Source organism: Canis lupus, chromosome 11 (assembly GCF_011100685.1).
Source record: "Canis lupus familiaris isolate Mischka breed German Shepherd chromosome 11, alternate assembly UU_Cfam_GSD_1.0, whole genome shotgun sequence".
Taxonomy (NCBI): domain Eukaryota; kingdom Metazoa; phylum Chordata; class Mammalia; order Carnivora; family Canidae; genus Canis; species Canis lupus.
In genome coordinates, this window is record NC_049232.1 from 47,421,741 (window position 1) to 47,446,001 (window position 24,261).

The 24,261-nt window shown below is 34.7% G+C and overlaps 1 long non-coding RNA gene across 2 annotated transcripts in view; it reads left to right on the forward strand.

The window, feature by feature from the left end:
• LOC102155571 overlaps window positions 1–24,261 on the forward strand; it is a 78,803-nt gene that overhangs the window by 47,289 nt on the left and 7,253 nt on the right. Inside the window, exon 8 of one of the 2 annotated variants that reach the window (XR_005366905.1) lies at window positions 2,945–3,001. The exons of the other annotated variant lie outside the window; for it this stretch is intronic. This is a non-coding gene — a long non-coding RNA (uncharacterized LOC102155571). The remainder of the gene's footprint in view (window positions 1–2,944; window positions 3,002–24,261) is intronic. 2 annotated transcript variants of the gene reach the window in all.

Here is a 24,261-nt window from a genome sequence, read left to right on the forward strand (position 1 = left end):
GGTTACACAGTAGTATCAATTTGAGCAAAAATTCAAATATTTACCATTGAACTCAGAAGCTTCTGCTTTTCTGTCTCTCTCCCTCGTGTGTGTGTGTGTGTGTGTGTGTGTGTGTGTGTGCGTGCGTGCGTTCATATGTTCCCTTCTTATTTTCTTTGCTTTTCTGCTTTTAATTTGATGTTGGGTTTCCAGGGATAAAAGACCATCTCTGATTCCCATTTTTAATTTTGCCTATGCTCAAAGTCACCCCACTTTCTTATTAGTGTTTTCTTATGTTTTAAAATAGTCCTATATGCAGCTATTCTTCTTTCTCTGTTTATGTTATATTGTCTGTTAATAAAAATCTATCATTCAACAAATATAGAAATTTGACTATTTCCTAAAGTTTAAATTCTTATTATATATGCAAGGCCCCCAGAACCTGCACTGATTTGCTAGATATGTTCTGTGGAGCCCTTGGGGACTCTGACACGTTCCCACATAATATACATTGGTGGTTGTTGGGGCTAAGTAATTGAGGTTTTGCTTTCTTCATCTCACACAAACGTCAGCCAGAGAAACTGATTTATCTGATGTATTTGTTTGGGCTACCAGTTAAAATTTCATCTGAATAAAGATTTTTGCCACTAAAAATATCTGAAAACAACTGGACAACCAGAGTGAGTAATTTTAAGATGCAACAGGTGTTTTCAGTTATCCAATTATAATATTACAAAAAACGTATACTGGAGAAAATTATATTCACGAGGTTTTTAATTATAAAATTAATAAGTACATTAATAAGGTCAATACAAAAAGTCTATTTTATTTATATGTTTATAAAAAATAATTGGGAGATAAAATAAAAAATATTTATAAGAGCATCATAAAACCCAAAATACTGAGGAAGTTTTTAAAAAGACATGAAAGATTTCTATATTGAAAACTACAAATAATTGCTAACAGAGACTCAAAAAGCATAAATAATTTAGAGCTATATCATTTTCATGGGGTAAAAAACTCAGTATTATTAATGTATATGTTCTTACCATATTTACTTCAACATTGTCATAGTAAAATCCTTACCCTCTTTGCTCTTTGGTTTTCCTTCTGCCATTGCATCTTGCTCTAATAATTTCTTACTACATTGTTATTTCTTTAATGCCATCAAGCTATGTGTAAATATAATTTTAGGTATATGCATACTTATATCCTTTGGCTGAACTAAAACAAAGTCCTAATCTATAGTTTCTCCACCTTGGTACTATTAACACTAGGATCTGGATAATTCTTTGTTATTGGAGGCTGTTCTGTGTATTAAATATGGGCCAGCCTCCTTGTCATCTACCCATATGGCAGCATTCTCCAAGTCATGACAAACAAGTCCCAGCAATTGCTAAATGTCCTTTGGGAGGCAAAATTGCCCCTAGTTTAGAACCACTGACTTGACATACCATTTTCTGAAGCAAAAATCTCAACTTTTCAAATAATTTTTTTCTTCCTGTCATCCCATTTATTGCTTTCCAATATTGTTTTTTTATCTTGATTCTTGCCAACTGCTTTATTACAGATTGAAACATTTCTGATGATTACATCTCTTTAAATCATTCATTTCTCATTAATTATGGAATTAATTCCAAGCTTCTTAGCATGGCATGAAAGCTCCATCAACTTCCCCAGTTTCTTGTCTCCCCATACCTTGTTTCAGATGACTTATTATTGCTGCATTACTTTTTCTTTTTTCCTTTTTTTTTATTATCTTGGCTCACACCACTGTATTGTTTTTCATTATGTCTGTGCTATCTTTCTTCCCTTGACCTGTGAATCAGATAGTTCTTATGTGTCTCTTCAAACATTTTTAGGCCCATTTCTGACTTGAGACACCTGTCAATAGTTTTGTGGTGTCTTCTAGGAGTTTGATGCAAGTGTGGGCCTGTATGTGTACATTTCATATCCTGCCACGGGTTCTTCTGATGTTGCCATGTGAGATACTGGTAGATATTTGCTTGATAGTCATGATTGGGTACAGGAGAAATCAATGCCTTGGGGCCATTCTTAACATAATAAATGTTAATATATTTATCAACATAAATGTTTTTTTCTTCTTCACCTTTTTTTTTTTTTTTGCTTTTTACATTTTTATTTTAATTCCAGGTAGTTTAACATATAGTATTACATTAGTTTCAGGTGTACAGTATAGTGATTCCACAGTTCCATATACCACCCAGTGCTCATCCAGACAAGTGCACTCATTAATCCCCATCACCTATTTCACCGCCCCCCCCCATCCATCTCCCCTTTGGTAACCACTAGTTCTTTATAATTAAGAGTCTGTTTCTTGGTTTTTGTCTCTCACTTTCTCTTGACTCATTCCTTTTGTTTCTTAAATTCCACATATCAGTGAAATCATATGATTTTTGTCTTTCTCTGACTGATTTATTTTGCTTAGCATTTTACACTAGGTCTATCCGTGTCATTGCAAATGTCAAAATTTCATTCTTTTTAATGACTGAATAATAAGCTATTATATATAATATATAACGTAATAATATATAATATATAATAATATATAATATATAATATGTAATATAATCTATTATATATAATAATAATGTATATATACTACATCTTCTTTATCCATTTATCAATTGTTGGACACTTGGGCTGCCTTCATATCTTAGTTATTGTTGAGTAGATAAAGCTGCTATAAACATAAGAGTGCATGTATCCTTTTAAGTTAACGTTTTTTAAATTATTCTTGAATAATAAGAGACATAAATAAATGTTCTTTCCTTCACCCTCTGGAAGGATAGTTTTAAAAATATAGTAAAAAGTGCCTGAGAAAATGCCACATTAATCAAGCACCAGTCATTCGTCTTGGTATCCAACTCAATAACCTATGCTTATGTTGGTTTTCCCACTTTCTCTATTTTGCTCCTCCTGTCCCTTAATTTGTCCTGCTTAGGATCGATTCCCAAATGAACTACCTGCATAAAAGCCTCAGTCTCAGGATCTGCTTTTGGTGAGTCTAAAACTAAGGCAACCTAGCTAACTTTTGTTCATCCTTTAAGATGACTTCTTCATCTTCAACCTATTTATTCCCTATTTTTCTTCTCAATCATCTTTTTAAAAAAGATTTTATTTATTTATTCATGAGAGACCGAGAGAGAGGGAGAAGCAGGCTCCCTGCAAGGAGCCCAATGTGGGACTCAATTCTGAATCCCAGGATCATGCCATGAGCCAAAGGCAGACGCTCAATCGCTGAGCCATCTAAGTGTCCCTCTTCTCAATCATCTTTATTATTGTTCAGTTTAAAGCTGAGAACTAACTCATGGGAGGATATAAGTTTAAAGAAAACATATGTCCCCTGAGGCTAGAGAAAGCCCTGAAAAACGCATGTAATCATGTGTCAGAATTTACGTAAATTAAATTACAGTATCACATCAAATAGCCTTATTCTCTGTGAATCAGTAAGCAAGAGAGGACTTGAGAAGATTGAAGTCTTGAAGAAGAAGGAGAAACAGCTAGATCCTCCATTGGGAATGATAAGGAATCCACTAGAAATGAATGAAATAGTCAGAAGATAGTGAAAGTCATCCACAGAGGAACAGATGTATATATGACATGTGTAATACACATATATTTTTAATTAGTGGACATACACGGTCCCTTCGATGCCCATCCTGGGTTCTAAGGATCAAAAGTTTTGTTCTTGGGTCAGCTGTCTACAGTCACTTTTGTTACATAGAATCAAGGTTATTTGCTAAGAGAGAGAAAGCTACATGTACAGCAAAGGAGAATGTGCCCATATTGGTGACAAACAGCTAGTAAGAAAGGAAAAGAGCACCTGGGATGATATCATCTCAGATTTGAGGAAGCAGCTGCCATTCGTGAAAATTTTGCATAGATCTTTGGGAAGAAAAATGTCTCATTTTTCTCATTAAAAAAAGAACTTTCATTAAAAAAAGTTCATCAACAAATATACAGATGAAATTCAGAGCAAATAGAGAGAAAGTGGAAGAGGAAATTCTACCAGGCTGGGAACTTGTACTGCAAACAAGGGAAAGAGGTACAATGATGTGGGAGTCTAAGATGCCCTTGAGAATGCCTGAGAATGCCATAGGGTTGGCAAAATCACTGCTATGGTTAGGAGCTTCAACTGACACTGCTAAGGCTTTGTTAAGGGAGATCCATGAGTAAAGCAACATTTAAGTATACAAGAGAGTAACATTAGCTATAAGCCCTCTGCTGTATAATAGTTCTTCAGATTACTGAAACTGTGTACCCTCTGATCATTATCTCCCCCACCTACTTATCTCCCCAGCCCTTAGGAACCACAATTTTACTGTTTCTTTCGGTTTGACTATTTTAGATTCCACAAAGAAGTGAGATCGTATAGTATGTGTCTTTCTATGTCTGGCTTATTTTACTTAGCATAATGTCTTTTGGGTCCATCCATGTTGCCACAAATGGCAGGATTTCCTGAGCTTTTAGTGTCATAGCCCCAAAATTATATATATGCATGGTGACTTTTAAAATGGAATTTCAATGATATTAAAAAAGTAAAATTGAGTCCTTAAAATGCAGCAAGATTTGTGCTAATAGATACCTCCAGTCACCTGACACAAAGTCCATGGTTTTAACTAGTAGAAAATATTACAAAAAGTCACCAAATGGCTAATGACGATCTAAAATAAGAAAGCCTAGGACATATGAAGGAATACTGTCAAGATAAATACTTTTTTGTATGATTTGACATTATTAATGACAACATTTAGAAAGCAAACATGCATCTGTGTTAAAGGACAGTGCGGGAAAGTATCAGGTGGCAGTGACGTGTGCCTAGTGATGAAGATGGAGAGCTGAGTCCCTGGTTATACTTCTATTTTTGTTTATAAGAGATCATTTTCTTAGTAAGGATTGTTGAATGGCAGTTGTTGTCATGATCAATACTAATAATAAATGAAATAAGCTAATGTCATTTCTGGTTGAGAAACACCATTCATTTGGATTGAAATGAACATTTAATAACCATGGAAAGTGTAACAAGAAACTGAGCATCATTGGAACATTTCTCAACAAGATCTGAATCTGTGTCTAAGGGTTGTCATTATGCCCTTGAGAAGAGTATGAAGTGCAAAAGTTAATTGCTTCCTTAATTCATTCAAAAAAAGTTTCATGGAAGATCTGAATAAAAAAAATACTTTATTACATTAATTAATCTTCACAGAAACACTATATGGTAGATATTAGTATCCTCTTCTTAGAAATAAGGAAACAAAGTTTCGAAGACTACCCCACACACCTATGGTCATATTGGCTGGTGGGTGGCCAATTTGACTCTATCTCCAGGCTTGTCTGGTTCCAAAGCCTGTGCCATATATCCTAATAAGGCCGAGTCCACATAGTTTGGCAAAAATAGGCAAAAGCAATTCCTGGATGCCATCAGCATGTTATTCTTCCTCCTTCTCCTAACAACAACCTATGGGGAAAACCTCATGGATCACAGGCTTGGACGGAATGTCATATTGTCTGGCAGAGCATCAGCTTAAAAGGTCAATAAGCTTTGCAGTAAAGCATTCTAATCAACCACGGAAAATAAATGAGTAAGCTCATATTTCTGCTTACTAAACAAAGTGAAGGCTAACTCATTATGTTCATATTTGGGATAAGTTTTCTTAGGACCAGTGTGTAAATCATAGTCCGACCAGCTATTACATTTTCTAAAACGATATTTTTAATTATCTTCACCATGAATGAGAGTTTTAAGCATGATGGAAAACCACATACACTTGAACCCAACTGTAGGACATATAGAGAAGTCACACTAAGGTGATAAGGATATGACTGAGTTCTAGTACAGAGGAAATATCTGAGAACACAGGTTCTGCCATAAACACCTGCAGGATGAGTCAGGATGCAGAAGTTAGAAACAATCAATAATTACTAAGATGCAAGGAAGGCTGAGAGGGAGGAAATTGAGGAAGAACCTTTAGAATGGATTCTCAGGAAAGAGTCCTCTGACTATAAAAACTGTGAGTTTTTAGAATAATCTATCTACCACAGGAAGCTGTGAAAGTGCCATTATTTAGGACACACAGAGATTAGATAGACTCCCAGAACCACTAAAAGCAGGTGTTAGCAGAAATATTAGTGGGAAATGAAGACAGGAGCTTTTCCATTGCTTACTCCTGTCAATACAACTTAGAGGAAATCTTTGTCCTTGAATAGGATTTCAGAGGTTCATTAAAAGATGTAGATTTTCACCCCATTGACTGAGTTATGCTTTTTTCGACCTTTGTGTTTCTCTTGGATTTGTTTGTTCTCATGTGTCATGAAGAGTCATATGTGTGGAGCTTGTGATTGCGACAGAGACAGTTTTAACATACCTTGAAAAATTAGACATGCAATGAAGTATCACCAATATTCTAACTACTCAGTGATGAACATGTTAACATTTCTTTTTTTAAAAAATTTTATAATAAAAAAAATGTTTTTGAAGATTTTATTTATTCAGGAGAGACAGACAGAGAGAGGCAGAGACACAGGCAGAGGGAGAAGCAGGTTCCATGTGAAGAACCTGATGCAGGACTGGATCCTAGGACCCCAGGATCACAACCTAAGCCAAAGGCAGCCACTCAACCAACCACTGAGCCACCCAGGTGTCCCAATTTTTTTAATTTAAAAAAAAATCTTATTTAAATTCATTTTACCAACATATAGTATAACACTTAGTGCTCATCTCATCATGTGCACTCCTTAATGCCTGTCACCCAGTCACCCCATGTCCCCACCCACCTCCCCTTCTGCAACTCTTTGTCTGTTTCCCAGAGTTAGGAATCTCTCATGGTTTGTCATGTTAACATCTATGAAGAAACTTCCCAATATTTCAGGTGTGTGTGTGTGTGTGTGTGTGTGTGTGTGTGTGTTTAGGTTTGTGTTCATAAATATTGTAATTATACTATATAGACTCTTCTGCAATTTGCTTACTAATTAAACATAATATAATCATCCTCCATGAAATTAAATAATCTTTTAAGTATTATAATACGGATTGCATCCACAGTATTGATTTATAACTATCAAATATTCTCAGTTGTTGAACTCTGGGTTGTTTCTGATTTCTTCTATTATATAAAATGTGACACTGTCTATTCTTGTACATCAATTTTTATCAAAGCTTTAATCATTTCTTTAAGAGAAACTCTTGACTTGCTGAGATAAAGGGTTTGTACATTTAACTAATTATTTTTTTAAAGATTTTATTTATTTATTCATGAGAGACACAGAAAGAGAGAGAGGCAGAGACACAGGCAGAGGGAGAAGCAGGCTCCATGCAGGGAGCCCGACATGGGGCTTGATCCAGGGTCTCCAGGATCATACCCTGGGCTGAAGGCAGCGCTAAACCTCTGAGCCACAGGGCTCCCCATTTAAGTACCCTTTAGTTAGAATGGAGTTTTCTGAAGAGTAGAATGAAGGTTCCAGAATCAATCTGCTTGTGTGATTCCATGTGGATGACTTTCCTTATCTGTACAATGGGATTCATAGAACTACTCCATATGATGACTGTGAAGATTTAATAGATAAAAGAAGCAAAGTAATCATAAGGGTACCTGCCAGAGAAGAAACTCTTAGAAGTGTTTAGTAGTAGTATTGTCATGATTATTTCCAATTAACATTTCCATCAAAAGCTCTTTTCCCTTACCCAGATGACAATATTATCACAAATATATGTGCAAATTTAATAAATTCTGTTATTATTGTTTCAATTTTCCTTTCTTTGATTAATAATAGGTAGGTTGTTCACCAAATGTATATTGGTCATTTGTATTCTCTCTTTTGTGCTTTGCTTGACATAGGACTTTTTTGGCTTATTTTGCTGCTGCAGTTTTTAATTTACTTACTGATGTGTATAAGAGCTGCTTCTTTCCTGTCAAATAGGACAACAACCTCTTGCATGCTTTTAGGCAAAATGTGTTTCACATTAAACAATTTCCAAAACAAAAACAGTCATACATTTCCTCCTACATTTTCCAGAGTACTCTTCTTAGGATGTGAATCTAGTAGGAAATTTATTACACTTTTATACACCATTCCCCAAAGACGTGGATTTCAACCTTTTAAATTCTCATTTCAGTTCTAATGTCTTATAATTCTTTAACCTAATGAGTTCTTTTTAATAACTTACCTGTTTTGACTTCAATCTAACTCCAAAATATTGATATTTCTTGGCCTTCTATTAAATAAAAAACAATTTTCCAATTTCCATATAAAAAAGCTTCATGCTATTAACATACGTTTACTTCTCTGGGCTAAATAATGCCAAGTGTTTTTGCTTTTTCCTCATTAAACTAACTTTCCAAATCTGTAATGACCCATAATGTAGCATATAATTTACAGACATAATCTTTAGAATCAGGTACCTACTCAAATTCTTGCTCAGTTCAGTGAATTTGGACAAGTCACTTAGTATATCTGAGCCTCAATTTTCTTACATGTAAAATGGAAAAAAAAATAACCATCTCAATGAAGTAGTATTAAGATAAAATACGATAAAACGTGTGGAAGTTTAGGTGCTTAATAAATGGTGATTATATTTTAACACTTCATTATTATCGTTTTCCAATGAACCTTCATCCAGTTATATGGTTATATCAATTATTCTTATTTACCAATAGCAGTCATTCACCTAGTTTTAAAATTAGAAATAATGGAGCCATATTCAGATCCTTCTGCTCTTGCATTCCTTATATCTAATCTCTTGTCAAAACCTACTAAGAGGGATGCCAGGGTGGCTCAGTGGTTAAGTGTCTGCCTTTGGCTCGGGGTGTGATCCTGGAGTCCCACATTAGACTTCCTGCATGGAGCCTGCTTCTCCTTCTGCCTGTGTCTCTGCCTTCCTCTCTCTCAATCTCTCTCTGTCTTTCATAAATAAATTAAATCTTAAAGAAAAAAAAAAAACCTACTAAGATAGCACCTAAAATGGCTTCACCTTCATGTACTCTGTTCCATCCCAATGCCAGTGCCTCCATCCAGAACGCTCATCATCTCTTTTCTGAACCCTTATGAGGATAGGCAACCTCAAAGTCTAACTTTAAACTGTTGCCCACATACTAATTCTAAACCATAAGTTTAAGTATGGCACTGGTCAACTATAATACTTTCCCATTTCTTAGAAGGAAAAGTTGAAATTATTAAGTATGGAATTTGAAGTCTTTAACAGCATGACCTCACTCTATTCAAGTGTTCAAGTGGTTTTATCCTCAGCCTATTTCCCTACATCAATGAACCTTTTAAATTATTTTGCACTATAATTATAAACATTTTTTGCTATTTCCAGTATATTCTGTGCACACTAACAGATTAGGGCCTTTGCTCAAAAAAAAAAAAAAAAAAAAAAAAAATCCTACCCAAAATAGCAATTATTCATTCAAGATTAATAGAAGGGAAATTAATATTTAGGATGCATTAAACAAATGCCAAACACATTTAAAACTTAAAATAATCCTGTGAAGTAACTGTTATTATTACCATATTACAATGAATATAATTGTTTTGCCCAATTTCATACAAGTAAACAGCAGAGCTGGGATTCTATATTTTTTCCACTTTTCCTACACTGTGTCCTGTAATGGAATATTGTGAACATAAAGATGAATTGAAAGCAGATTCTTAGTCAAGGAAATCATGGTCTAATGGAACAACAGGTCAGAAATGTCATATTTAGGAAAACATCCGAGTTTCCACCAAATGTGTTGGTGGCATAGCCACATTCTGTGGTTTGATAATCCGTGGCTGCTCCACTTCCTGCTATGGCTTTTCTCTGTAGTTCCTTATCTGATTGTGCACTTTCAGAAAAGGTAAGAACCTTAATTTACATAATAAATTAGCATCTTTACTGCTTTAAGGAGCTTAAGAAAAGGCTTGGAAAAAAGTAGAGTATTGAAAGTAATGGCCAAATAGGACTTTGGGATTGCTCTAATTTCCTTTCATATATGCATGTATCATCATGAGAATTCATTGAGTGGCTGCTATTTTCTGTTATACACATGGGAAATTTGATGTAGATAAAAGGCAGACTGTGTAAGGAGGAAGACAGAGATGGAAATTCAAATTGCTTGGATGCTTGGTCTGTTGCTTTTCTTTCAAACTACATTGTGTCACTTGTCATAAAATTATAAAGCAAATGTCAGTGGTAGATAGATAGATGAATAGATAGATTTTTCTTATGATTGAGAAAACCAACGTGTTAAAAAAATTCTTATATGCGCAACTGCAAAGATTGCTCCTACTAAGGCTTATAAAATGTAAAATTTAGAGCCCTGAGACCTTCAAAGGGTCTCAAGCCCACTGGTTGGAAACTACTAGCATAGCAGAGGGAAAACAAGAAGACCTAATATTAACCAGCTATCTGATGTGCCTGCATGATTTGGGCATTACCATTGGTTTTCTCATCTTAAAAGATAATAGTAACAACTTGCTCATCTCACAAAACCATTAGAATAAAACAGCTAAGGCCTATAAAAATTTTAAAATCAATGAAGCACTATCAGAGTTTCTGATATTATTATAGTACCACTTTTATAACAAGAGTTCTCTAGATTACAGAATTAAATATCAGAATGAGAATTTAGAACTGAAAAGAACTTTACTCCTACTTTCTCATTCTATAAATTAGGACACAGAAGTTCAGAATAGCTAAATGACTTGCCCAATGTCATATAGGTATTGCTTAAAATGCCATATAAGCACATGTTCTATTTAGTTATAAACACTGCTGGTTACCATTCTTATTAACGTCTGCACCTTGATCAAGTAAAGTGAACAATGTTGAGGATAGGAACGTGGGAATAATTATATGCGGTTACTGGTATGCATTTATAAGATGCCTTGAATCAACTGTATATACATTATCTACATATGAGAATCCCTGTCCTTAAGTAAAATGCATTGATAAAAGATCTATTACAGTAGCAAATGGGTTTGTGGAAGTAGAGACATAAATTTAGGTATCTGGATTAAGATATATAACTGTATCTATTAAGCCTTTTTCCTATACCAAGAAAGAGAAGCACAGATAGCACAAGTAATTTTCCTAGAATAAATCACACAGATAATAGACAACAGAGTCAGGACTTGAGACTGAGTTTTACTAACTCCAAAGACCTTTTTTTTACTTTAGTTCCTGTAAGACAGTACTATATGTTAATATAACAGTATATATTAGCTTCTGTATAATATTAAATAATTACAGTTAATTCACAGGCAGTTTGGAGATCATTCTACTAGAACTTAAGTAGCAGAAAGCATTTATAACTTGAAGAAAGTTGCTGCAACTTCAGTTACTCTAAGGATAAGGAAGAGGACACTGCAAGATGGCCAGAAAATATAAGGACAATCAAGTATGTGGAAATTTCAAGGGCAAAGGCATGGTGCATGGAAGGTCAAGATATTCTTAGAGGTAGAACTGCCCATGTGGTTCAGTCTAAAAGATCTAGGGGAGAGAGGACTGTGTATATTATCTCTGACCTCATAATCATAACCATATTGATGAATGAACAGGTAATGGATGGGATCAAGAAAAGGAAAAGGATAGCTTCATTATGAACAGTCTTGAATTCCATGCTAAAGGCTTCAGAAATCATCTTTACATTTTTTTTATTGGACTTCAATTTTCCAACATATAGCATAACACCCAGTGCTCATCCCGTCAAGTGCCCCCCTCAATGCCCTACACCTAGTCAGCCCCACCCCCCTGCCCACCTCCCTTTCCACCACCCCTGTTTGTTTCCCAGAGTTAGGAGTCTCTCATGTTCTGTCTCCCTCTCTGATATTTCCCACTCATTTTTTCTCCTTTCCCCTTTATTCCCTTTCACTATTTTTTATATTCCCCATATGAATGAGACCATATAATGTTTGTCCTTCTCCAATTGACTTATTTCAATCAGCATAATACCCTCCAGTTCCATCCATGTCAAAGCAAATGGTGAGTATTTGTAGTTTCTAAAGGCTGAGTAATATTCCACTGTATACATAGACCACAGCTTCTTTATCCATTCATCTTTCAGTGGACACCAAGGCTCCTTCCACAGTTTGGCTATTGTGGAAATTGCTGCTATAAACATCGGGGTGCAGGTGTCCCAGCGTTTCACTGCATCTGCATCTTTGGGGTAAATCCCCAGCAGTGCAATTGCTGGGTCGTAGGGCAGGTATATTTTTAACTCTTTGAGGAACCTCCACACAGTTTTCCAGAGTGGCTGCACCAGTTCACATTCCCACCAACAGTCCAGGAAGGTTCCCCTTTCTCCACATCCTCTCCAACATTTATGGTTTCCTGTCTTGTTAATTTTCCCCATTCTCACTGGTGTGAGGTGGTATCTCATTGTGGTTTTGATTTGTATTTCCCTGATGGCAAGTGATGCAGAGCATTTCCTCATGTGCTTGTTGGCCATGTCTATGTCTTCCTCTGTGAAATTTCTGTTCATGTCTTTTGCCCATTTCATGATTGGATTGTTTGTTTCTTTAGTGTTGAGTTTAAGAAGTTCTTTATAGATCTTGGATACTAGCCCTTTATCTGATACGTCATTTGCAAATATCTTCTCCCATTCTGTAGGTTGTCTTTTAGTTTTGTTGACTGTATCCTTTGCTGTGCAAAAGCTTCTTATCTTGATGAAGTCCCAATAGTTCATTTTTGCTTTTGTTTCTTTTGCCTTCGTGGATGTATCTTGCAAGAAGTTACTGTGGCCGAGTTCAAAAAGGGTGTTGCCTGTGTTCTCCTCTAGGATTTTGATGGAATCTTGTCTCACATTTAGATCTTTCATCCATTTTGAGTTGATCTTTGTGTATGGTGAAAGAGAGTGGTCTAGTTTCATTCTTCTGCATGTGGATGTCCAATTTTCCCAGCACCATTTATTGAAGAGACCGTCTTTCTTCCAGTGGATAGTCTTTCCTCCTTTATCGAATATTAGTTGACCATAAAGTTCAGGGTCCACTTCTGGGTTCTCTATTCTGTTCCGTTGATCTATGTGTCTGTCTTTGTGCCAGTACCACACTGTCTTGATGACCACAGCTTTGTAGTACAACCTGAAATCTGGCCTTGTGATGCCCCCAGATATGGTTTTCTTTTTTAAAATTCCCCTGGCTATTCGGGGTCTTTTCTGATTCCACACAAATCTTAAAATAATTTGTTCTAACTCTCTGAAGAAAGTCCATGGTATTTTGATAGGGATTGCATTAAACGTGTAAATTGCCCTGGGTAACATTGACATTTTCACAATATTAATTCTGCCAATCCATGAGCATGGAATATTTTTTCCATCTCTTTGTGTCTTCCTCAATTTCTTTCAGAAGTGTTCTGTAGTTTTTAGGATATAGATCCTTTACCTCCTTGGTTAGGTTTATTCTTAGGTATCTTATGCTTTTGGGTGCAATTGTAGATGGGATTGACTCCTTAATTTCTCTTTCTTCAGTCTCATTGTTAGCGTATAAAAATGCCATTGAGGGATCCCTGGGTGGCGCAGCGGTTTGGCGCCTGTCTTTGGCCCAGGGCGCGATCCTAGAGACCCAGGATCGAATCCCACGTCGGGCTCCCGGTGCATGGAGCCTGCTTCTCCCTCTGCCTGTGTCTCTGCCTCTCTCTCTCTCTCTCTCTCTCTCTCTGTGACTATCATAAATAAATAAAAAAATTAAAAAAAAAATAAAAAATAAAAAAAAATAGAAATGCCATTGATTTCTGGGCATTGATTTTGTATCCTGCCATGCTGCCGAATTGCTGTATGAGTTCTAGCAATCCTGGGGTGGAGTCTTTTGGGTTTTCTATGTAGAGTATCATGTCATCGGTGAAGAGGGAGAGTTTGACTTCTTCTTTGCCAATTTGAATGCCTTTTATGTCTTTTTGTTGTCTGATTGCTGAGGCTAGGACTTCTAGTACTATGTTGAATAGCAGTGGTGAGAGTGGACATCCCTGTCGTGTTCCTGATCTTAGGGGAAAGGCTCCCAGTGTTTCCCCTCATCTTTACATTTTGATGACCAATTAAAATATTTTAAGGAGATGTGTGACAAGGTTAGATTTGTATTCTAGAAAAATTCCTCAGGTTGCAGAGGATAAAATTGTCTGAGAGGATTAGAGATATAGAAAACATATCAAAATTTTTCTTGTAATGAACTAGAAAAAGAGACAATGAAAACCTGCTAGATGTTTGATTATGTTTTTAAACAATTATTAGAAAGAAGGGCTGTCCATAAAAAATAAAGAAAGAAAGAAGGGCTGTTGAGAAGGAAAAATAATGTGGCAACTTTGGATTCTATTGAATTACAAGTGCCTATAATATATTCAGGTATTATATTCTAAAAAATGTGTACCTCTAACTTAAAGTCGCCAGCATTTATTAGAGAAGCAGAAAAATAGAGAAAATATAATTCAATGGGGATATTGAGAAGAAGATGATAATAGAGGAATGTGAGAAACAATGTTCAAAGAAGAAAAATCAATAGAAAAGAGTAATATACTGGAAGCCAAGAGAGTTTCCAGAAAGAAGGGATGATTAGCAGTGCCAGAGACTTCAGAGAGGCTAAGAAAGGAACATCATAAGAAGCCACTAGATTTAGTCATTAAAATACTGTCCTCAATTTTGAGAAGGCACTTTTAGAATATTTATTAAATTTTTATTTTAATTCCAGTTAGTTAACATACTGTGTTATATTAGGTTCAAGTGTACAATATAGTGATTCAACACTTCCATACATCACCCAATGCTCATCACAAGTGCACTCCTTAACCCCGTCCCGTATTTCACCCCTCCCCCACCTACCTCCCCTCTGGTAATCATCAGTTTGTTTTCTATAGTTATCAGTCTGTTTCTTGGTTTGCCTCTCTCTCTTTTTCCTTTGCTTGTTTGCTTTGTTTCTTAAATTTCATATATTAGTGAAATCATATGGTATTTGTCTTTCTCTGACTGACTTATTGCACTTAGCATTATGCTCACTAGCTCCATCCATGTTGCTGCAAATGGCAAGACTTCATTCTTTTTTATGGCTGAATAATATTCTATTGTGTATATATAAACATCTTTTTTTAAAAAGATTAATTTGTTTATGAGAGAGAGAGAGAGAGAGAGAACAAGCAAGAGGAAGGGCACAGGTAGAGAGAGAAAGAATCTCCAGCAGAGTTCAGTGTGGAGCTCGATCCCAGCACCCTGAGATCATGACTGGGGCTAAAATCAATAGTCAGCTGCTTAACCAACTGAGCCACCCAGGTGCCTCTACACCACATTTTTATCCATTCTTCTATCAATGTACACATTGGCTGCTTCCATAATTTGGCTCTTGTAAATAATGCTACTACAAAACAATCTTAAAAAAGAAGAACCAAACAAAAAGAATAATTCCAGACTTCAAGCTCTATTACAAAGCTGTAGTCATCAAAACAGTATGGTACAAAAATAAATACATACACCAATGGACAAAATAGAAAATACAGAGAAGGGTATTACATTTGAGTGATGAAATTATTTTTTAAAATATGGACAAAACTCAATAAGCTCTTATATTCTCAGAACTGGGGCAAGGGGAGGGAGGGATGTCATCATATACCTGGTGTGAAATGTCCTAAGTATTTCTCTATGGGAACTGGATTCCAAGATCATACTATAAATTACACAGCCTACATGTCCACCCTAATTTATAATTACTGGTGATATACTATATTTCCAGGCATCAAAGTTGCTGTTTCAGATGCCAACATCATCAGTAATGAAAATTTAATCTAATTGTGGCTAAAATTTCCTTGACTTCGGAAAAGACTTACATTACTACTAAGTAATCTAGTTCTCAAGCAGCATTACTTCAAAATATGGTAGTCAGAAGAGACAAAAATCAATATAACTAAATGGAAGGACAATTTTATTATTGTTTGGAACTAGAACTTTGGGAAATTCTAAATATCTAAAATTTTGGGAAAAATACAATGATCCAAGGGCAATATCAATTTTGTATTAAGACTCTAGAAGAACATTTAAAAACTCAGCATTTTAATGTCTATTCTCCTTAGTAGAAGGTACTTCTCTGTTCCTTACTTTCTATAACCTTATTAGGACCAGTCTCAACCTCACATAATGTGAGCCTTTGCTTTTGTGGATCTGAATTTCAAAATAAACATCTAACAATTCAAATGCTATAGAACTTGAGATTTTCTTATCAGAATATTTTTCATAGATGTATTTATTAATATCTACATATCCATATATTTATAATATGTTGATATATTCCATTTAAAAGGGAAATATAGCCACACCTGGGTGGTTCAGTGGTTGAGCATCTGCCTTTAGCTCAGGGCATGGAGTCCTGGGATGGAGTCCTGAATCGGGCTCCCTGCAGGGAACCTGCTTCTCTCTCTGCCTATGCTTCTGCCTCTCTCAGTGTCTCTCATGAAAAAATAAATAAAATATTTAAAAATAAATGAATGAATGATTGAATGAATGAATGAATGAATGAATAAATAAATAAATAAGAAATTTAGATAAAAGAGAACTACTGAGTTCAGTACTATTCAGAACTATTGAGTTAGTCAACTAATAGTTCATCTCCCTGGAAATGAAACCTGTAACACTGAGTATGGTCCATGAACTAGGTAATTATAAATTCAGTTGAATTAATGAAGTTATGAATACAATTTATTCATTTTCCACTAAAAACTGATGCTTATGCTTTATTGTGTTTACTTCTCCGTTAGAAAAAGTAGAGCATCAAGGGCTTTTTCATAACAGAATTTAAGATTTCCAACTGTATGCCTTGAAGAATCAACTAAAGCAATCCAAACACATATTACTACTTCTACAATGCTCAATATTTTAAAGGAATTTTTATTTAATGTATTTAAAGTATTTTATTACTACAAGCTACTAAGCAGTGTCTTTTGAGTCCATAATTATGTAGAAGGTAAAATATTTTTTCTTTTGTATCTTTTTTAAAAAATGAAATTTAAAATGGAATGCATTAGGAAGGCTCACAGCTTACTCTGGACTTTAGCTATTTGTCCAGATATATCATATCTTATTACTGTACCTAATAATAATACATACCTTCATCCTTTTAGAAATTTCTTTGCACCACAAATTTGTGCTCCTTTGAAAAATTTGAGTGTTTATATTTTAGTCATGGCACAGTTTGTGGAAAATCTTTGATGGGAACTGTGAAAGCTTGGCGAAAGTCACAGTTTTAGATTAACATAAGCACTTACAAAAAATACAGACAATTCAGAGTGGTTCCTATATTTGTTCCTATAAAATAAAAGTGATATCAAGACACACTCTACTCTGAATAGCTTTTCTTGACAAGTGAAGTTTACTTTTAATTATCTCTTGATATCATTTAGAAAAGTACTTGTCACAGATAACTTGGTAAAAATAATGAGGTCTTGGTTGCATGAGACCTCATTCTAGCTATGTGTAAATTAAATCTTCCTACCTGGGATTATTATATTACTACATTACTGTAACTTATCTGAAAAATTTAACACCAAATGCTAATGCTAATACTAATATTAATATCCAAGTTCATTCTAAGAAGTATCATATTTATTGACTTATTGAAACAAAAGCCAGTCAAACCTTATAATTTGTTTTTGTTTTTTGCTTATTTTTTGTCTTGTTTCCTTTGCTTTTGTTGACAATTTGACAACTATCAGTAAACATGCAAAAACTGAAATCTGGCTTTCATTTAGTTTCAATGATTTCTCACTGCTAGAATAATCAATTTTTTAAAATCTAAAAAAAATGTATGTGAATATTTTAATTTTTCTGGAATATTTTATATTGTTACTCTATGCTTTTCTCAAAGCCTCAAGTAATTATCAGCATACTTGATGAAGGATACATAAGAGTATATCCAGCATAATAGCTTCTAGAAAGCTGACCAGAAATAGTAGTATAACTTGTGAATTGTCTAAACCCCGAGACACACAGAAAACTTCATGTGGCATCTTTTCATGATTTTATACAAGGACACTTTGTTTCTATTCTTAAACCATAGCAAAAATTCAATAGCTCATCCCACATGGACTTCAATCTTTTTTTTCAGGTATATAAACCCAGAATTTTAGAGGGATCATAGATTTTATATAGAGTAGTGGTTCTCAGACATATGGGTTACAAAGATTAAAATTTTAAAACAATAGCAAAAACAATTGATGTGGAAAAGAACAAAGACTGGTCAGTTTTTTGTGGAATCCAACGCTTTAAACAGAGGTGAATGAATAAAGAAAATGTTGTGTATACATGTGATGGAATACTATTTGACCTTTAAAAAGACAAAAATATTCTGCAACATGTGACAAGATGGATTAACCTTGAGGATTAAGTGAAATAAATCAGTAACAGGAAGGCAAATACTGTATGGTATGATTCCACTTATGTGAATATCTAAAATGGTCAATTTCATAGAATCAAAGAGTAGAATAGTGGTTGCCAGGGACTGAAGGAAGTGGGAAATGGGGAGTTACTAATCAATGAGCAACCAGTTTCAGTTAAGTGGGATGAATAGGCTCTAGAGATCTGCTGTACAACTTTATACCTGCAGTCAACAATAATGTACTATGCATGTAAACATTTGCTAAGAGGTGGATCACATATAATGTGTTCTTACCACAATAAAATAAAACTAGAAGAAAATACCATTTAATAACTTATTCAAAAAATTTAACACCAGGGCAGCCTGGGTGGCTCAGCGGTTTGGCGCCGCCTTCAGCCCAGGGCCTGATCCTGAGACCTGGGATCGAGTCCCAAGTCAGACTCCCTGCATGGAGCCTGCTTCTCCCTCTGCCTGTGTCTCTGCCTCTCTCTCTCTCTCTGTGTGTCTCTCATGAATAAATAAATAAAATATTTTTAAAAAATTAACACCAGATGCTAATATTAATAATAATAATACAAAAAATGATAATAATGCAAACATAATAAAGGACAACCTGGTAGATATGTTTTAATTTTCTAAAAATTTCATGAAATGCAGTAGTTAATTGTTGCTCCTATTGTTTATGAGGTGATACTTAACATGCCCTACCAGGGCACACTCTGCCTCGCCTTCTCAACCAGCCACATCTCTTACTCCCCTTGCTTTTTGCTCTCCAGATTCCCTGACTTCTTTTGGTTCCTCTAGAGCAGTGGTCTACAAAGTGAGATAAAGAAAGACACAGCGGAACGCGGGGGGTTACAAGATAATATTACATTGAGGTGATGGACGGTGAAAATATTAGGATTTATTTTGACATTCATCTATAAAACTGTTAAAGTAGACTTTACCGAGATTTTCAGTAAAGATTACTGCCTTGGTACCTCAGCCAGAGGGTGCATCATCAGAATGGAGTTCTCTGGCGGAAGAGCAGGTGCTTGCAAACCTGGACTCTTAGAAGGCTTCACTCTTCTGTCAATTTCCAGAATATTTTAAAGCACTACAGTTCATGCAACACAAACTTTCTTTTAAAAAAATTTTTTTTACTCTTTTACTAAGATTTTACTGAGGTTGTTTTTTTTTTAAAAAAAAATGCCTTATATAATAGAATGTCTATAGATCTTTGGAGATAAGATGGGCACTATCAAAATCTGTGATGCTAAAGTTCGCTAGTTAACACATGGCGAAACTCTTAGAAGAGTTAATGTACATAAAGATGAATTCTTAAGTTTTCCTTTACAAAAAGATGTGCTCATTTCTGTCAAATGGTTCTTTTCAATTTCAAACCTACTAATCATTTTTTAAAACTAAAATTGCCTAGCCTATTTGAGGTAGCTTTGATGTTTTAATGAGTGAAACAGTTAATAATACTCTTTTAAGGAAACTCTTGTTATGGATAGAGCTCTTGAAGACAGATGTTTGGAAGTGTTACCATCATTATTATATAGATGCTGAAAGTTATGTGATTGCACCACCTATAAATGTTCTCATCTCTGCATACTTTGTGTTAGGAAGCAAAGCTTTTTAATCTCTTAGAATTTTTTAAATACATAATTTCCATGGATTTTAGATTTGTTAAAAATAAAAATTCAATACTCTCTGAAGTTGCCAGACAACTGACTGATCCCAGTAAATCATAATTTGCTAGTCAATTTTTAATAAAAAACTTGTGCAACTGGGCAAATAGATTGTAAAACCAAGTTATAGTTTTGTAAGTTTAGTTAATCATGTAATTTTCCTATTTAGATATGCTCCTCCGTGGACTACTATGTTTTAAAGCTTTAATAGCCATTAAAATTAGTCATCAAAATAAACCGGCCATAGAAAGACTTTTAATCACTGTATCACAAAGTACTAAACCAAGATTTTCAAAAATAAAAATGTAGGATTCATTCACAACAGTGATATATTTTTTGTTGTTGTTGTTAGAATGGAAAGGTTTTTGTACCATTCATGTAATATTGAAACATTTATATTTTTGTTATTTTTGTCTTATACACACGATGTAGATACAATAGCATGTGTATACTACTCATGGGTAAAGAAACAAACAAATAGTGTGGTCACATTTTTTAACTGTTTTTGTACATAATCAAAATAAAATTGGGAGACCACTGCTTTCATGAGCTGTGCTCCCTGCCACTTCAGGATGTCATTCATGCTTTGCCACTTGCCTGAAAGGCTCTCAGCCTCCTCCTTTAATCTTTCATTATCATTACTTACCTCCTGTTCATCCATATCTCAGCTTAAATGACACTTTCTTAGAGAAGCTTTATCTGATTTCCTTCAGAAAAGTTAATTATTGTACTCTCCTGTGGTTCTTTGTACTTTATCTTCATAGTACTTAAACACAGTTTGTAATTTTGTATGCATTTCTGTGATTATTTAATGTTTCTACCCCCACCCCACTCTCCTAAAACACAAGGCTTTCAGCTGCAGGGAAACAGAGTCCCTGCATCCCTAGTACCTAGCAACCTCAGACATATAGTTGATATTCAGTGAACATTCCAGTTATGTGTGAATGAATGAATTGTCCTTAAAAAAACTTGTTATGAATGAAGATCAATTCAAGGCCCAGTGTTTGGCAATCATAAATTGGATTAAACTGTTCATTTTTACAAATAACCCAACTGAAGCCCAAAGAGATGAAATTATACCAATTATGTTAAATTATTATGCCTACACTTCTGAGACAAGAAATTGGGTCTCCTCAGTCCCAACCCAGAGATATTAGTACTCTCATGTTGTATTGGTTTTTATATCATGTTGATTTCTTGGGATCTAGTCTATCCCTCTGAGTCAGTTATCAACTTCTCCATTTCAGAAATTATGTTTCATCCAGGGTTTTGTGGTTCATGAAGTTTATACAATTCTGAGGAGTCTCATTAAGTAAAATAAAATAAAAACAAAAATTGAACACAAAACTGAGTTGATACAATAGATGGTTGAATATACTGGATGTAATTGGATTTTTCAAATTGCTACACCATGGCTAGAAATAAATTACCTAATTACAAAGAAGTAACTGAGAATTATGGATACTATCTTTCTAAAATAAAACATCTGCAACTCAACCTCCCTCTAGCTAGGTCCCAATAATGAGGCTACTCCAAAGCTCCAAACACTTGACAGGAAAGAACCCTGTGACAGTGAAAGATGGAGAGGAAAGAGACAGTGATACTAACTTTGGTTAAAATAACTTAGTTTTGCAAATTTTTCAAGTCGTAAAATTCTATGAATGCATTGTTACAGCCCATCCCAGAGCCCTGGGAGGGGACAGTAGAAATGAAGTAGCTTTAAAATTAAGCTCCATTAGCTTTATAATAATTTCTTCTCTGCTGATACCTTTTGTATAAGAGTTGTTGAAGTTTGCTCTCTTGACCTGCCCCATTTGTTCTGACTCTGTATTGTGTATGCTCAGCAAATTGAATTTATCAAATTGCCAAGTTCCTAACACCATTCTAGTAGCTGGTCCACTATTTTTCCCACCCTCCTATTGATTTATTTATTTTGGTTTTTCTCCTTTGGGATTTTATTCACTTCTGGAGATAGAAAAACCATGTTCTGAATTTGAACATTTAAAAGCTTCTCTGGAGAGCCTTTTCACCTCTGAGTTAAGTTCAAAACATCTATTGCAATAACAGCATAAAATGGCACACTAGGGTATAATTCCTAGTGCTCAAATGCTACATATATGTATACTCAAGGCGTAACATTTAACCTTCTAAATTGTGCACATTCTCTTTCATGGGGAAGAAAGTTTTAAGTTAGAAACACCCAAAAGATCAACCTGACTGACCTACAGTCACCAGGTGTCCCTCCATTCTATAATGTTCTTCAGATTTCTGCCTTGATATCCTCATTCAACCTATTTCTCTACCCACTTCTGTGTCTTGCATCTCTGCCTTTTGCTTTTGGATCGTTTCCCATGAATCTTTGACTTCTCCGAATTTCACTTCAATAAAATAGAGAACACCAGCTTTGGAAATAAATATACATTTAGTATTTATTAATTAAAAAATTTGTAAATTCAGCTTTCTGACTCTGACTGTAAACTCCATACACACAAAAGCTATTTCTTTTCTTCTTTCTGTTCCTCATATTGTCTAGTGCAATGGCTTGGACATATGAGACATTAAATAGATTTATGTACATTCGAACTAATTTGGACCGTCATTATGTTGACTATGTACCAGAATTTGAAAGAATAGTATTTTAGTACTAAAAGATGAAATTATTAAGCCTCCTTATTAAAGAACTGTTTTCTGCCTAGTAAACCCTCCCTTGGCATTCATGTCCACCATTTAACTCAATGATCAAATATTTATATTTTATCTTTTGGAGGTTTAACTGCTAGAGTATATCCCTATACATGCATTCTGTTTTTGAAAAAAAAAAAATCCCACAGTTTGTCTCTGGAAGGATGAGTAAATTTCTTAAAATTTAGTGATCCACCACAGAGGGTCTTCTCTGTGAATATTGTCATCTTGTTTGCCAACTCTGAAAGGCCTTCTCTTTCAAAGGCTGAAATAATTGAATTTACAGCTATACTCCCCAACCCAAGAAACCAGACAGATACATGTCACCTGAATTAGAGTATACTGGGTGTTATATGCAAGTGATGTATCACTAAATTCTACTCCTGAAACCAATATTACACTATATGTCAAATAACTAGAATTTATTTATTTAAAAGGTTTTATTTATTTATTTACTTACTTATTTATTTATTATTTATTATTTATTTATTTGAGAGGAAAAAAAGGGAGAAAGAGATACAGTGTGTGAGTACAGAGAGGAGCAGAGGGAGAGGGACAAGCAGACTCCATGCTAAGCTTGGAGCGCAATGCAGGGCTAGACCCAATGACCCTGAAATCATGACTTGAGCCAAAGTCAAGAGTCAGTGACTCAACAACTGAGTCACCCAGGCACCCTCAACTAACTAGAATTTAATAAAAATTTGAAAAAATAAACTAAAAAATAAATTTAAAAAAGAATACACATTGAGACTGTTAGGTCACCATGATAGAGTAACATCACCTAATTATCTCCTTCCTTCATCCCAAATTTCTATAAAAATTAAGGGAAATAGAGGCAAAAAACAATAAATCTGGAAAAGTGGTAAGTAGTAGCAAAGAATGCCTAGCATGGATTACGAATTCTAAGGGAATTATTAAAACATACTAGAAATGAAACTGTCTTAATGAAGAAAAGTTATTCAAATATCTGCTAATACAAACAGATATGAAAATTGAAGCAGCAGCTTCTCAAGTTCAGGCACTAAATTTCTTTCCCTTTCTGAACACTGTTATAGAGAGCATTTACTATTTACAGTGTTTTGAGCTAAGCATCAGGAGCAATGAGAGCATTTGATCCTGTGAGTGTTATCAGAGTAGTTATTTGAAAGACTTTATTTTATATTTATACCATCCTTATGAATTTGATGTTGCATTCCCATTTTAGAACTGAAAAAAAATTTAGAATTTACTCAACATTATACTTTAAGTTAATGGTAAAGCTTTCGTCTGAGTCCAGTTTTACTTGACTCCAAAGTACTTGGAGTACTTAAAGTAACCACATGTAACTGATTTTTCAACTGACCAGCTAGCCGTGTCTTATATTCTGAGACTGTTCAGTACTCCCTCATGATAGATTCATTATGCATTATGTATTAATTTTGAGAGTTTAAAAAATCTTAATGAAAGAATGAGACTCCAAAACAAACAAAAGCACTTCTTTTGTTTAACTTGAGAATGATGATAGTTAACTTCTGCAATGTGAAAATTAACTACTAAAAACAAAACAAAACAAAACCCTCAAAATATTATAACCTTTGTCAAG